This window comes from Corvus hawaiiensis, chromosome 4 (genome assembly GCF_020740725.1).
Source record: "Corvus hawaiiensis isolate bCorHaw1 chromosome 4, bCorHaw1.pri.cur, whole genome shotgun sequence".
In the NCBI taxonomy this organism is placed as follows: Eukaryota; Metazoa; Chordata; class Aves; order Passeriformes; family Corvidae; genus Corvus; species Corvus hawaiiensis.
The window spans coordinates 16,358,242-16,374,545 of record NC_063216.1 but is presented as its reverse complement, the minus strand read 5'-3'; positions in this window follow the sequence as shown (position 1 = coordinate 16,374,545).

The window sequence follows — 16,304 nt, the reverse complement described above, 5'->3', positions numbered from 1 at the left end:
TCCTCTGGCTGGGACCAACACAAAAGGCAATGGAATCAGCTTTGGTCCATTTTTATAAGGTGCTGGCAAATGTGGGAGATGAAGCAGATCCATTTCATTAGGCTGGTGCTGAAGGGGTGCCCTGTGAACACTGTTGGTAGCCACTGTGGTGTTGACAATACTAACTTCCCAGTGACACAAATGCATCTCCTAATCACTTACACTCTCTAAGAGATCAATTACACTTTTCTCAAGTGTTGTAGGACCATTAACCTTAGCTTACTGCTCAAATTCAATGTGGTTAATTATAGCCTAAGTATCTACGCTTTCATCTTGCAATGGCAATTGGATATGGGAATCTGCAGTCCTTCATACCCTGAACTGGTGCACAGGGCTGTTGTGTGCTGCTAAATGGCTGCCATGTCCCGCTCTGGAAGTTTTTCACAGAGGGAGATGCTGGAATTTATAAAGACAGCTATTTTTCTGTGTATATTCAGTGTCAGTGGAAGTGAGTAGGGATACAAGCAAAACAAATAAACAGACTGGAAGGTATATCACATTTCAAAGCAGTAGTAACAAACATTCTTTTTGCAGACCAGTCAGCAGGAGAATAAAATAGCTTCAATATCAAAATCAACCTTTTTATATCCTCAGTGATCAAGCCTTTGAATTGCAGTTTGCTGAAGAAACTAAGACTGGCCCTCTCAACTGATTTCCTCTTCAGCTGACATATCTTTGGCTTCTTTCATTTGGTCCCTCTCATATGCATTTGCAGTCACCTGATATTGCCATCTCCTAGACAGGAACAGTGATTGCTGTCTAAAGTGCCCTCCTCAGGGTCACACAGAACCAGAGCCTCAAATTCTACCAAGAGCTACAGTACTGCTGGTATTTTTTATTTTTGCCCTTCAGGAGCAATTCTGCCCCAAAGTGGAAGCTGTGTCTTGGTACAAAATGGGCATCCAATGGGCCTTGATTATAGCCAGAAGTCTGGACAAACTTCAATGGAAAGCAAGGAGGGAAAGTGATTGGCATGTCTCTCCAGTCCTGTGACATGGAGAACACATGGGCTGCCTTGGCCCTCTGTCTTGGTTTGAAAGACAGGTGTCTGCTAAGGAAGGCAGAAGCCTCCCTTGGAATGGCAGATGTAACCCCCCTTCCCTCTGATTTATGATAATTTTGAAATCAAGGGGGTTTTAGGCAAAGATGTGGGAAATAGGAATAACAGTTCTTCACTATTATATATATAACCAGTCAAACAAACAACAACAACCATGGCAGTAACAGCGAACAATGACAAACCCAGTGCCAGCCTTCTCGGCTGTCAGGCCCTTTCCCCTCGGGTGCAGTTCCGCTCGCAGCCGGCAGGGGCGCTGGCGGCTCCCGGTGAGCAGGGCAGGTGCGATGGTTCCCCCGCGGCTGCAGGGGGCGCTCCGGAGCGAGCTCGGGGAGCACGCGGCACCGGTGCCCTGGGATCCCGGGAAGGATGGAACAAAGGAGCTTCACAAACCCCACACGGCTGGCCCCGGTGTCCGGCCGGACCCTCGGGAACAGCAGGCTGGAACAGCAGGCTGGAACGGCAGGAACGAGCACAAATCCCGGGTGGCAGACGAGATGTATCCAAATGGGGAACCGCCCGGAGGTCTGGGCAGGCAGGGCGAGCACGGCTACAGCACAGCGAAGGCTCGAAGCAAGGGCAGGGTAGGGCGGCCACGGCCCGGCTCCCAGCGGGACAGGGAAGGTGGGCTGGGGATCCTGGGGCTTATCCAGCAGAAGGAAAAGCAGCCAAAGAAAGCAGCCTCCCTCTCTGTCCAAATGCTGGGAGACCGAACTGCCCACACACCCAGGTGAAACAAAAAAGTAGCCAGCTCTTTTGTTTTTCTAAAATATCCAGCCATTTGTTCCTGTAGCAACATGTATGGGGGAAATTCCTTTAACAGAAAAAAAAAACCAAAAAGAAAACAAAAAAACCAGGAGAGCTCCTAAAACCCCAACACCTTGGCAGGTTTCCACTGCTCTTTCCACAGACTGCTGGGCCCTACTCATCCTTTGTGAGTCACTGTACGCAGAACTTCAGTGCACTTACAGCAACCAAAGTGGAGTGAATCCCCTGGTTCTGATGTATTTGTTGGTATCCAGATTCTGTAAGAGTCACTTGCTGGGTTCAGGAGAAGGATCTGATGAACCTTGCTTCACTCCACTCACCCATAGTCCTCTAAAGATTTTATAGCCCCTGCAATGCTGCTGGTCTCCTGCAGCCCTTCTCCACCCAGACCATACTCCTTTCACTTGCAGTTTTATCCACCCTTCCTAGATTTTTTTATTAACTCTTGACTTTCCTTTTTCTTGACTCATGGTGTGCCAGGATCCCCTCCTCACCCTTCAGCCATTTGGGCTGCCAAATGTTCACCTACCTTGTGTGTTTCCTTCCTCGTCCTGGTCCTACTCTGCTGCTGCTGCTGCAGAATAGAAAGATCTTAAGGCAGCAAAACCAAATGGTGCCTTTTGTAAGATGTGCTAGAAAAAAGGACTCTGAGTAAGTTCTGAATCATGAGAAATTTGAGATTCAGAAGGCATTTCCCTCAGAGGAAGCGTTTGAGCTCTCTGAGTTTAGGCCAGAAGAAGAACTAGTTTGTGTTTCCTAAACTGTATGGTGAACTGTGCTGGACAACAAACCTGCAGGGAGCTGCACGGTTTTCCTGGCCCAGGTGGGATGGAGAGAGGAGGCAGGTAGGACTGATAAAACTGAGGCAATGCCTGCCCAACATGCAGGTGGAGGGTGGGAGGTGCTACATTCCTGGTTCTGTTTCCACTGCCCCCCACCCTGGTTCTGGTTCTGCTCTTGGTAGTGAAAACCTTGGGCACTTCCACTGGCGGTGCTGGGCAATGGAATTTAGGCACAGCCATGAGTACTAAGCCAAGCTTTTGGTCTTTTTGGCAAGTACAGCCTAAGAAATTGAGCTCATGTTGCAGGACATGAGTTAGCCAGTGTTTCCACAGCACTGGGTGTCCCAAAGCCCTCATAGCAGGAGAGGCATCATTTTCTCTGTCACTGGCATGTTTGAAAGAACACCAGAGCCTAACAACAGGAATCTCCACATGTTTATTATTCCTCCAGTGTTCTGAATGCCAAAATTTGAAAACATAACTTCTTCTCAGGCTGAAATATCTCCTTCCCATTTCTGGCAGTATTTCCTCCCTCTTCCTAAGTCTAATCAAGGAGTAAACCTCTAAAAGTACTGAGATGCAATAGTCTAATCATCATTACTGTGTTAAAATGTCGATGGCATGGAAGCCTCTGAGTAGCCAGCTTGGTAGTATTTATTGGGATTTAAGAGCTTACTATAATTATCATGTCCAGTATCTGCCTGGATTGATGTGTGAGGGGAGAAACAAAGGAAGATGGAAGCATGTCTTGTCAGGGTGTGCACAAGTTCAATGAATGGCTGGATGGGCAGATATGAGTGGATAAATATGTACTCTTTCAGGCAATTTCATGTTTTTCCAGCCAGCTCTCTCTGTTCTTCTGACATGCTTTGCAACAGATCTGACAAAGGTTAGGCCTATCTGTGGATTGAGATCATGAGCTGATGTGATTTTTGTCCAGTCTTCATGATATCATTTTTCAGTGCCTACATACCTCCAGAAACACAAGTTTTCCATGAGATTGTCATTTTTTTTTTCGTTTTTTTTGCTAAGAAGATGCTGCCTTAGCAGGTGACTTCCTAGCATATGAATCAAAATCACTGCAGAAATCACATTTTACATGACTCTGGAAGCTTGTAGACACAGAAAAGTTACAGCAGGTTCCCAGCAATACACCTTTATCTTTTGAAAGTTCATAATCTTGCCCAGGGTGTCTTCCCATCTATCCCACTGGGCTGGATCTATCATTTTGGTACTTTCTATGGTACAAATTTCTTTCTTGGTCTCTTTTGGAAATCATAGGAAAATCTGAAATGTTCTAGGTTTTTGGGTCTTCATCACAGTCTAAGCCAGGATTCCTCTCTTATCATCCTATAATTTCCAGCCAGGCGATTTTTTCTTTTTTTCCTGAGAGAAGGACAATAAAAAGAAAGTCTTGTTTTAATTAATCTTTTCCTAAGGTAACTTTGCTGCTTTGAGGTCCAGGATAAACTAATTTTCAGGATGATGGAGTCACATTATTTGGTGAACTTGCCATTACTAATGTAGTACTTCTGAAGCATAAAATGGATTTTAAACTCATGGAAAGTCCAGCAATAAATGTCCCACATGGGTTCATGCCCACACTAGATTCTTCTGATACAGATCTACAGTCTATGAAAGAACGGAAACGGGATTTTGATATTTTTAGGTGCAAAGCAGCCTGAGACTAGACATGTTTGTTTGGTTTTTTTTTTATCTGGGATTTTCATTGAGCTCTTGAATGTTTATTTCATATTCTTTATGATTTATGCAGGGCTTCCCCATCTGCCCTTCCCTTATTCCCTGAGATCCTCCCCATCGTCTGTCTTGGGGAGCCTGGCTGCCGCCGCAGTCTCTGATGAGCTTAGTCACAATAATGCTGCAGAGTTAAGCTCCTTACACTCAGGCCTGGGAGAGCTGGTAATATTATCCAAAGAGCAAAAGGCTAAAGCAATGCTTGGCCTGTGTTGTTTCATTCAAATTATGGCTTGAGGGGGTGGTGGGCAGATGTGGTTTTACCACCTGAAACCACTTTCCCAGAATCACAGAATGGTTGGGATGAACTTAAAGATCATCCAGTTCCAACGCCCTCCTCAGAGCCCCATCCAACCTGGCCTGGAACACTTCCAGAAATGGGCACAATTCCTCTGGAAAACCCATGCCAGGGCCTCACCACCCTCACAGGCAACAATTTCTTCCTAATACCCAGTCTAAACCTGCTCTCTGCCAGTGTGAAGCCATCGTCCCTTGTCCTGTCACTCCAGACCCTTGTAAATAGTCCCTCCTCATGTTTCCTCTCCTAGTAAACCAGTAGAAATTTTATGCAGTTACCATCTTCACCACTTTTGTGCCATCCCACAGGGGTCCTGAAAGCTGCCCTGTGAATTAAAGTGTGTTATTTTGGCTGTGACTGGATAAACATGATACGACATATTTTGTAATCCTCTCTTTAGTAGGATGCCCTGGCACGACTTCCAAAGGCTTCACACTGATGGAGAGCACGTTTAGATGGAACATTATGAAGAAATGCTGGCTAGAAAAAGGTAACACTTTGAAGCAAATGAGCCTGTTTGAGATCATATTTTGACATATAACATCTGCTTGGGAAAGTCACAGAAAGAAAATGTAACACAGCAAAATACTCCGAGGCACAATTTAAGTTTAGACTGATGAACTTTGCACCCCTTCTCTCTATGGACAAGAAAGCTCAAATGAAAGGCCTGTGTGAAAGGATTTTTCTTATTTCCACATCCATCTTTGCACATTTGCATTGTACAAGCAGATCCCTAAAGGACAGCCCTGCATTCAAAGAATGCACTTAGCATGAAATGCTTCTGGCAGGGAAGCGCTTCCTAGCTTTACCTTGAACAGGTAATATTCTAAAATCAGCTTCATTTAAGCCTGAAAAATACACAGAGGAGGTTTGAGAAAAATATACAACATTTCACTGGTTATTTTCATTTTGGGGTGCACTGGGTTTGCAGGGCACAGTTTTTGTCATGGGGGTGAGGAGCTGCTGGAAGCTTTCCCCATGTCCACCAGAGCCAATTCCAGGTGGCTCCAGGATGGACCTGCCACTGGCCAAGGCTGAGCCCATCAGGGATACCTCTGGGATAACAGATTTAAGAAGGGGAAAAACCCCACAACTGCACAACTGTAGCTGGAGACAGAAGTTCAATGTCAGAAAAACCAATAAATATTTAGGAAGATACCTGTCTCCAAGGATCTGAGGTATCTGAACTGTGTCAAACTTTGATGTGCTGAGTAGATAAACCCTTAGAATTAACCATCAGATTTCTGTCCACACTTTCCTGTTTCACTGAGCTTTGTCTAAGACACCATGACTGGAGCCTGTTCTCCTGTAATTTGCACTGCCTTTTTCTCTATATCCAGATGGCCAGTGCTTGTGTTCACCTGTGCAGGGACTTCCATGTTCAGCAGGTTCTTGCAGCTCAGGAAAATAAACTGCTTTTGGGCTGGGGAAGCTTTGGAGAGTCTAACTGCTGTGCTTTGAAATACACCTCCAGCTGTCCACCCTGAATTTCTGCTCTTGCTTCACCCATAGTAAAAGCAGCACTGGAAAACACTCTCTTTCCTTCCCTTCTCAGGTTTGTACTCCAAGATAATCAACTTAAAACTTCTCAGCTAGGTCAGTTTTTACTAGGTACATACTACTGCCTGCTGTTTCTGTTGCACAGACAAGCACAGACACTAAAATCCTGATTTACACGAGTCAAAACTCCAGCACAGTTCAGCAAAAACACTGCAGAGCCTAAATGAATCCCACTGGCCTGGAGAGGTACTTTTGACTGCAAGTGTCTTGAGTTTTCTGTGCATTTGGAAATGATCCCTTGGACTTAGCTGAAATAGTTTGCATGGGGTTTTTTTTGTTTGTTTGTTTGTTTGTTTTCAAGTCAAACCAAAAGTTTTTTATGGATGTTTCACAAGTATGCAGCAGGATAGCACATTGCTGATCTGTAATAATTAAGATCCTGACAAAAGAAGATGAAAGGCACATTTTATCTATGATGTTTTCATATCCCTTTCTTCTTCCTGCTGTTTGTTTTGAATGCATGAATTTTTTGGGGGGATGTTGAAATGTTGGTATCTCTTGCCTAATTTGGTTTACAACAGACCATTGCACTTACTCTACATGGTATCAGAAATGCTGTTTACTTTGAAAACTTTGTCAAGCTCCTTAGAAAATGATGATGCTCTTTATCTTTTAGTGTTGCTCACTTACCTGCATCTGGAGGCTGCTCCTTAAGGCTGTATCTGAACTTCCTGACCCTTGTTTTCACTCTTCTGGCATCCTCAACGAGGAGCAAATCCATCAGAAACCATGACTTTGCACTGCACCAAGAGCTTGAATCTGGCTCCACAGCTCCCATCTGCCAAAGCCCCAAGGCAGAACAGCAGGAAGAGGGACCTCTGTAAAATACTTCAGGTCTTGGAATGGGAACCATCATCTTGAAGTGACCATCCCTGATTATTTTCTAAGAGAGATTCAGAGTTTCAGAGGGAAAGGAAGGTTTTGCTTGTATTTATGAAGCTTTGGCTGTTCTTTTGAAGACATTCAGTGGCCCATGGAAAATGCTACTTAGCTCCAAAAGATGGGAAATTGGACAATTCTTCCTTCATAAAATAGGAGTTTTAGCTCAGTGTGGGCCTGAGCAAGTTGAAAGCTCTTGATTTGCGTTTATTGAAGTGATTAAAACCACATAGAGGGAAGGAGAAATAAAATTGATAGTTTTAACTGAGCTAAATCTACCCCTGGATATCTTGTGCATTCCTTGCTGTGACACCTCGTTCCCCATTCGAAGGTTGCTTTTGTTTTCATCACAGCTGAAAGTTGATTGGACTAATCTGCTAAAAACTCAAGTTTTTAATTCCACAGCATCATGTGCCCAAAAGCCAGGCTAATGCTGAGACACAATGTGAAGAAAGTGGGTGGACAGAGCAGATAGGAAAGATACAATGCCAAGGAAATATTCCATTTAAATGCTGCACCAGGGGGACATTCTCTGCCCCTCCCTGGGAAAAGCACAGGAAAATCGGAGCTGTTTAGGAATCTGAGGCTGGGATTTTAGCTAATTCTGTAGATTGCCTTCGGGACTATGTCCACCATGTCAATAAGGGCCAGCTGTCTCTGGACTTCTCCATTTGCTTATTCCTGAGTTATTCGAATCGATGTGCTCATATTACTGAGAGCCCCACAACAGGAGAGAACTTGCCACAGATCAGCTGCCAAGTGGGGTTTTTTTTCCCCTCTTTTTCTGCTGCTTTATAGTAAGATGCAGACGATGGAAAAATGAACTGGCTCATCTTGGCAGCGGGCAGTGCTGCATTGCCATCTGCTGCAAAGCCACAGGTGTTCCATGGAAGATGGAGATATAACAGAGGACTCATGAGGAGTTTTGAAGGAAGGGAGGGCTGCAGTGGAGACAGCACGCTTTGGATCACCAGTTCTTGCTAAATATCCAGAGTAAATGAAATACTCCTCATGCCACAGGAGATCCCTCTGGTTTATAATTGCATCCAGGACACCTCTGCTGGCGAGGAGCACCATTTCCACCCAGCAGGGACAGAGAGCTGGGAGTTCCTGCTGCAGCTGGGGAACTATCCTGGAGCAAAAGAGAGCAGCACAGCAGGGGAAGCAGTATGAAAGGACTGGGAAAGATTTCTTTTCTTTAGTGATCAAAGCTGGACAGAGCCAGAGGTCATGCTCCATTAGGAACAAACGGTACTGTTGCTCCCTCTCCAACTTTCCAGCTGTGTTGCTGAGAGTCAAACTGGAGATTTTTATATTCTTCTACTGGCACAGGATCAGGGCCACCTGAATGAAATATCACATGGACATGCAATTTCTTGCTCCACAGAGACTGCAGTCTACATGGGAAAGGCAAGATGGGAAGGGGAGGAAAAATGTCTGGACCAAGCAAATGCTGCTGCTGAGGGTCACAAGTGAGAACCAGGGTTCTGGGACTAGAATCCAGCATCTAGAACTTTATCTAGGTTTTAGGAGTTATCATTCAGGATTTATTCTGTGGATGAGAAAAAAGATTGCCCTGTCCAGAGTTTGTCTCCGATACTTTTTCAATACCAGTTTTTCTCTGCTTCTTGCAATGTGTTTGAATTTCATGGACTCACAGAATGACTGGGGTTGGAAGGGACCTCACAGATCATCCAGTTTCAACCCCCTGCCAGGGGCAGGGACACCTTCCACTAACCCAGGTTGCTCAGAGCCCCATCCAACCTGGCCTGGAACACTGCCAGGGATGGGGCAGCCACAGCTTCTCTGGGCAACCTGTGCCAGGGCCTCAGCACCCTTACAAATTTTTTTCCTCATATCCAATCTAACCCTACTCTCTGTCAGTGTGAAGCCATTCCCTCTCATCCTGTTACTCCAGGCCCTTGTAAATAAATTCTCTTCATTTTCTTTTTCCTTTTAAGAAAGGAGGTATGAAGGTATCAGTCCCCCTACAAAATAACTCTCAGAACTCATGGCCCCAGCAAGTGGTGGGTGTGTGCATTTATTTGCTTTTATTGAAAGATCCTCATACATCAAAGTGTCTCAGGCACAAAGAGGAATAGAAGCCAGAGCATAAATTCACCTTTTTAAGCTTACACAATATCTTGAGGAGTGTCATTTGACAGAACTATAGATCCGAATAATCTCCTTTCCACTGCATGCTGCAGAACGGAGCTGTGATAGATGCAGGAGCCAAGGAACCTGCAAAAAAAAAAAAAAAAAAAAAAAAAGCAAGAGGAACAAGAGCAGATCACCACAGCGAGGCATAAACCAAAAGCCCAAGCAAAAATAAATTCACATACACTGTGCAAAAGGTATCTGAAGCCATCTTTCACAGTTTAGTTGTTACCTTCAAAAGCAGCAATATTTAGGCACTGTCTTGCTGATTTCAGACCATTTTCCAACTAGACATAATCTCTGAAAACAAACAGATTTTTTCGATCCCTTTTTTGTTGTTTTTTAGAAAACAGGAAGTTGGTCATGCTGGCTCAGATCAATGAACTGTCAGAAGAGACCTCCTGCCTTTATTCCTGGCTTGTGCTTGATGCAAAGCTCCTCCTTGACTTGCTTTCCCAGCCAGATATGTAATGATGCCAGTAAGACACATACATTACTTGCAGAACCCTGTGGGGAATCAGGGCACACCATAAACCATAAGTTTGGATTACCAGGATGTCAGATGTTAAAGCTACAGCTGCAAATGAGACAGAGCCTCAGCCAGACCTTCCTGAGCACAGCAGCATTATTCCACTGATGAGACCCACTGCAGAATTTCCCATGGCTCAGCTGTCTCTGTGGTGGATAAAAATCATTCTTGTGCAGACAACATGCACAGGGTTTATGAATCACTTGAATGTCCTTTAAATCCTCAAAGCAGGGATTAAGTAGGACTTAAGAGGAACATATGACTTGTGCTTGTCCTCAATACAGTGGTGACTTTCATATTATGTGAGGAAACAGCTCTTTTGATTGTTTTGTGTTTACTTGGCACTGTCCATCACATCCATCACTGGATGTCTTTGTTGTTTCCCTGGCTAGAATGAAAGAGCAGCCTGGTCTGCTCCTACAGCTCTTCCCCAAAAAGGATTCCACAGCAAATTGACCCTCCAATCCCTGCTGTGCCAACTGCTAACAGTACTCTGATTAATTTAATGCTCCAAGTTAAAATTCCCAGATCCTTCCTGCGGCCGGCTGAGTAGGGGGAGTTCTTCACCTTGGTGGGCTGGCTGGTAAAGTGAATCTTTGCACAAGTGAATTTGATTTCTGTACCACTTCCTCCTTAATGAGGAGGATTCTCCTTTATCTCCTTCAGTTGATTGTTTCCTCTGATTCTGCAGCACAAAGGTCAGAGTTCTGCTCCATACTCTGATTTTCCAGCTGGTAGCAATCCAATGAGATATGCACAGTCACAGATGCCTGTGTGTTACAAGAGTGACCATTCTTTAACAAGGTTAACTCTAAAAATTCACAGCTGTGGATAACCTGAAACTACTCATGATTTGTGATAAATTTAATAAATTGCAGAGACCAATTAAAGAAGGGCTTGCTTTATGTTGAAATAAATTATTTTTACACATTTTATTTTTTTTTCCTATGCCACTCACCATCTTCAGCTGCTATATTTAATACATTTTCAATCTCTGCCTTTTCCCCACAATACAAGATACCCAACCACAGAAATAGTGTTGCAGATGAAGATATCATCTGATATCACTTCTTAATGATTACATTTCTATCTCTTTTTATCAGTCAAACAAAACATCATAATTATTTTTCTAATGCTTTGCCGTTGTAGGAAATTGGCTTCATTGAACAACACACAGTGACCTCAGGCCAGTCCAGGTAAAATTTTCATGAGGAAACCTGAAATCCATCCATAGTTTGGGAACCCTAAATAAATCCATATTCATTCACAGGAGAAAAGGGATGGATTTGCCATGTGTAAAACATGCCAGGACGCTGGAGGCCTGGGTGCTTGGGTATCACCTGTTCTTGCAGGTAGGTGGGATTCCTTTCACCTCACCCAGGCCATGGAAATTTCCATAGGCAAAATGTTGGATTGTGAGCAAGCACAACCTCTTATTTTTAAACTGTAAAACAGTTTATGTTTTAACAACAACAACCAGTTTATGTTTTTAAACCATATCAATAAGCATGAGGGAAATCAAAGATTGTGATTATGACAGGCTCTGGATCCAAATGATCAAACATGGATCACCTTGAGGTTTCAGGCAGACACCAAACTTCCTTCCATGAGTGGGTTTTGCTGGCTCTGCTACACATCCCAGAGGCTGAGGTCTTTGCCAAGGGTTCTCTTGCTTCGGGGATGTGGCTTTGACAGTGATTACCTGTTCCGAAGCACATCTCAGGGTGTAGAAAAAGAAGATATTTGGTAAGACTGGGCCAGAACAGTGGTCTGATATTCTGGCTCAGATTTGGAGCATGCCAGTGCGTGTCTTCACCTCTTACATACACTGTTATCAGCACAGCATTTGGAAGTAGCTGCTGGCAAGGCATTTTGCACTGTGCTGTTGTGTTTGCCCTACAACATCCATCTCACTGCTCACCATGCTTACTGCTCCCTGTCCCTTGTTGAAAGGCTCTTCCTGGCATGCCTCACACTATCAATGTATTTCTCTGCTACACAGTACAATGGGATCATTATTCTGGGATCAGTCCTTAGACACTGCTGGAGTCCGAAAATACTGCTCTGAATGTTGAATATTAACTTGCTGACTGCTGCTTTGAGGCAATTGGACACAGACAGGAGGTAATGCAGATGAATGTCCTGTCTCTTTTCCTACATAATGCACAAAGATTTGAAAAGTGGGACATAAGGGGGCAAAAGCTTTAGAAATTCTAAAGGCAAGCAATTTGTAAATAAATCAGCAAGTTGCCACGTAGGGAGGGAGAGATTAGTCTGAAGTGTAATGGCCCTACTGCAATGTGCTCACTAAGCACTCACTGGCATTTTAAACACCATGAGACTTGATTTTGAGACTTCAAGTGAAAATAAATCATAAAAAGAGGTGCTCAGAACTCAAGAGCTGTGATCTAACAAAGCACATAAGGAATACAACCAACAGGAAGCAGCCCATTCCCTTCTGCCACAGCTAGCACAGAAGAGGCTCCAGAAAGGGAATAGGTCACAAACTTCTCAAGTCCAGAACAGACCCTGGCCCAGATATAAAGTAGGACAAGCCACAAAAAAGCAAGACTGGGAAGCTGGAACAACAGCAGTGCCCAAGGCACAGGAGAGATGGGACATCGATGGCCTGGTAGTGTCTGAGGGGTGCCTAGCTGCCTTCATTCTGGGTAAGACTTAGAATTATTCTGAAGCACTTACAATCACCTGGGGACAAGGCTTCAAAGCATCTGGGTCTTTCACTTTAATACACAGTAGCCGCCGGTGCTTTTGTTTACTCAAGTTCCTTCTTTTTCTGTAAATAATTGCTTCTGCTTCACTTGAGCTGTCTCTCCAGCAGACAAGAAGCATTCTGGGCAGGCAGGTCAGCAAGCACCCTGTTCCTGAAAGAGGACATGCAACTGTAACTCGAAATTGGGGCTCTAAGGCAAGGATATGTTTGAAACACACCCTGTTAAGCATTTTTCCCCTCTCTTGCATCCTAAAAATAAAGCAAGAGAAAGCCCTGTTGCCAAAGCAGCTCTGCAAAGCAACCTGCACTGGGAATTTTCATCAGGGAAGGACAACAGTAGCAAGGAGCATTTCCAACCCTCTGCCACAGACACAGATGCTTGAACTACCTGCTCAGCAGCTTCTGCCCTTGTGTGGCTCTTTCAGGCTTTCTACAGGTTTAGAGCTGGGGCTGAAGATCCTCAGTCCCTTCAAGAGAGATGGAGCCCCTTATTGCCAGGGGTTTGACTTCCCTCATACCTTTTATGTTACTCCATTTCCTGCTAGTGTGGCTCTGCTGCACAAGCACCTCGATGAAGATGTTTTCTGGTTCAGTCTCTGCTCAGACTGTGTCAGGACATTTCTCCCAGCTCTGCAGCCACCTTTGGCCCTCCTTTACCATTTTCCTGTCACTGTAGCTGCGACCTATGCTCCCTGCCAGGCTGCAGCTGCTTTCCTTTGGCCTTACCTGTGCTGCTGCTCTCTGTGTTTGTATCTGCTCCACTCTGAGCAGCACACACAAATGACCATCTCTTTTCTCCATTTCTTCATTGTGAGTGTCTTGTTCAGTGTAACTGCTTCTAAAGGCTGGCTGCTGGACTGCAACCCAGCCCCTTGCACACGTTTCCTTCAGTAGATGCATTGGCCGTTCCCTATTTAGTCTTAGGGAAAAAGCTTTGCTGTGGCCCAGCTCTGGCAGGTAAGGATCTCTTTCCTCACTGCCTTGTTTTGACTATCAGTCCCTGCACTGTTTATGCTGCTAACTTTGTTTGCTCTCGCTCTTCTTAATTTTGATACCCACGGCAAGACATCTGGTGCTCAAATCTGGCCTGTGAAATGCTGAATGGCACAAATCCCGCTGCACAGTGCTACGAGCCGTGTCAGAGCAGGTAGGGCATGCAAGGCCTGTCAGACTGTGGGAAGGCACTGCTTCACTCCTGATCAGCTCTTCCAGAGCCTCCTCCAGAGCCAGCTCCCAGAAAGCAGACCATCCATCTCCTGTCCTTAAAAATGACCATTTGCAAAGTTGTCTTGGAACGGCAGGAAGATCCCAGCTGATCAGTGTTTACCCTGACCACGCTCTGCAGAGCTCATTGGTGCCTGGCCAGTGGAATAGCCTGACTCCAATAAAGCACCCTCTATCCCTAGGTATGAAGTTATTCATTTCCTGATGGCAGCTCTTATATCCTCAGGGATTACTGCTTGTCCTGCTTTAAATAAAATCCCATCTTGCACATGTGCACACACACGCAGACACAAACAATCCTTTGCCTAGTAATGAGATGGGCGGTGCCTGTGCTCTTTCTTCCTCCCAGCACAGCTGCATACTCTGGACACAAAGTGCTTCCATGTCTTTATCATTGCACCCAGACAGCTTCCAGGAGCACTCAGCACTTCCTCAGCACGCTCTCCTTGTGCTGGAGCTCATGCTGCATCTTCATGCTATGCCCCAAAGTGACACACTGGGACTGTCCCACCCCCCTGAGCAGGAGCAGCAGTTCCTTGTTTATCTGGCTCCATCCCAGTCGTGTCAGGGCTCAACCACGAAGTGCTCCAGGTGCTGACTTTGCAGCAAGGTCCAAGCTTTCTGTGGCTGTTCCAGGGGTTTATAGCTATTTGGGACTGGTTCCCTGCATTGGAGTGCCTTTACCCTATCACATGGGGCCCTGACCACTGCCAGATCTTGTCTCTGTGTGACAACTTCTTTGACGATTCTCGTGTCCCGAGAGGCAGGAAGACAAAAAGAAGAATCCAGTAGTTTATCTCCTCTATGAACCACTAGAAATCCTTCACCACTTTTGCTCTGGACATTTCCTTTGTGGCTCTAAGGTTTTTGAGGTATAGTTGGAAACACTGAAAAGTTCAGAGGTGTGCAGGCCACCATCCCCTGCAAGATTCAGCTTATCTGCATCCAGTCTAATATGCTGTTCTGAGGGTCTGGAATCATGGCTGGGGCTCCTTCTTCTCCAAAACTTCCAGTTCCAGTGGAAACTGCCCTCAGCCACTGCCTTGGTGCCTGGGAATCCTTCCACTGCATGTCTTAGTTTCTGCTGGGAACACACATGATCGTGATTCCAGCGTTCACATTCTGTCAGGTGTGATAATAACCATGAATCCAGTGTAAGATGCTGCCCTGACTCGTAAGAAATACTGAATACTTTTGAATTTGATACATCTAATTGAGCCTGACTTCTGTCACTGCTGAAGATTGGTGACTTCAATCCTGTAGACACTGGTTTGGCATCAGTGTAGATTCTCATTTTATGCAGATACCCCTTGTTTTTCATTGTCACTGCCACTGATGTATGCTCTGCTCCTTTCTCTGTAGGTGTCTTCACATCTCTCCTTTATATCTCTCTTTTACATGTCTCCTTTTCAGGAAATTTCCCTCAGTAACACTGAGAGTACCAGCAGACTGCCATGTTTTGGTAGCCTGAATTTCAGGTCTGCAGTCAGTTTTTGAGGCAGGCACCAGCCTGCTTAAACAAGAAGGCAACGCTTTTGGGGAAGGCTAAATGAAGCCCGTGAGGACTTCTCCCTCCACATGGCTTGCTCAGTGATGGATGGTCTTTGTGAGTGTCCTTTACCATAAGAACAAGTGATAATGTGCCATATTTTGTGGCAACTTATCAAGAGCTTGCAACTGCCCACTGGCCTTAAAATATCCTGTGCTGTAAACTCCAAGTCCTATTGCTGCAGTCTAATGTTGCTGTTAATGAGCCTTCCTGGAGTTCTGTTGCAGGTGACCTTGCAGCCCAGCTAGGGCTAAACCTGGCTCTGGTTTTGTGGGGTAGCTGTGATTATGGCTATGGCAAGACTGGTAGATTATTTGAGCACTGGGAGTATCCTGAAATGCCTTGAGTTCCTAAGGCACACTTTGTTTTCTTAGAGAACTCCACTAAGAGGGTTTGCTCAGCTCTGAGAAGAGAAGGCTTTGGGGTGACTTCATTGCAGCATCCCAGTACCTAAAGGGAACCTCCAAAAAAAATGCAGAGAGACTCTTGACAAAGGCCTGGATTGACAGGACAAGGGGGAATGGCTTCACACTGACAGAGAGCAGGGTTAGATTGGATATGAGGAAGAAATTGTTTCCTGTGAGGGTGCTGAGGCCCTGGCACAGGTTGCCCAGAGCAGCTGTGGATGCCCCATCCCTGGCAGTGTCCAAGGCCAGGTTGGATGGGGCTCTGAGCAGCCTGGGATAGTGGAAGGTGTCCCTGCCCATGGCAGGGGGGTAGACTGAGATGATCTTTAAGGTCCCTTCCAACCCAAACCATTCCATGATTATGTGATTCTATGATTCATCACCACTCTGCCTCAAGCTTGGGGCTTCGTAACAAGACTTGTTGTTTCAAAAGCACCACCACTTTCTGATTCACTCCTGGGCAGCTCGATGCCATATGAGGTGGGGCTTTGTTTAGATATGTGTCAGCATCCTTTTTTATAAGGTGGAATCATCCTGCAAATGAGCTCACACAGGAGAAAACTCAGACT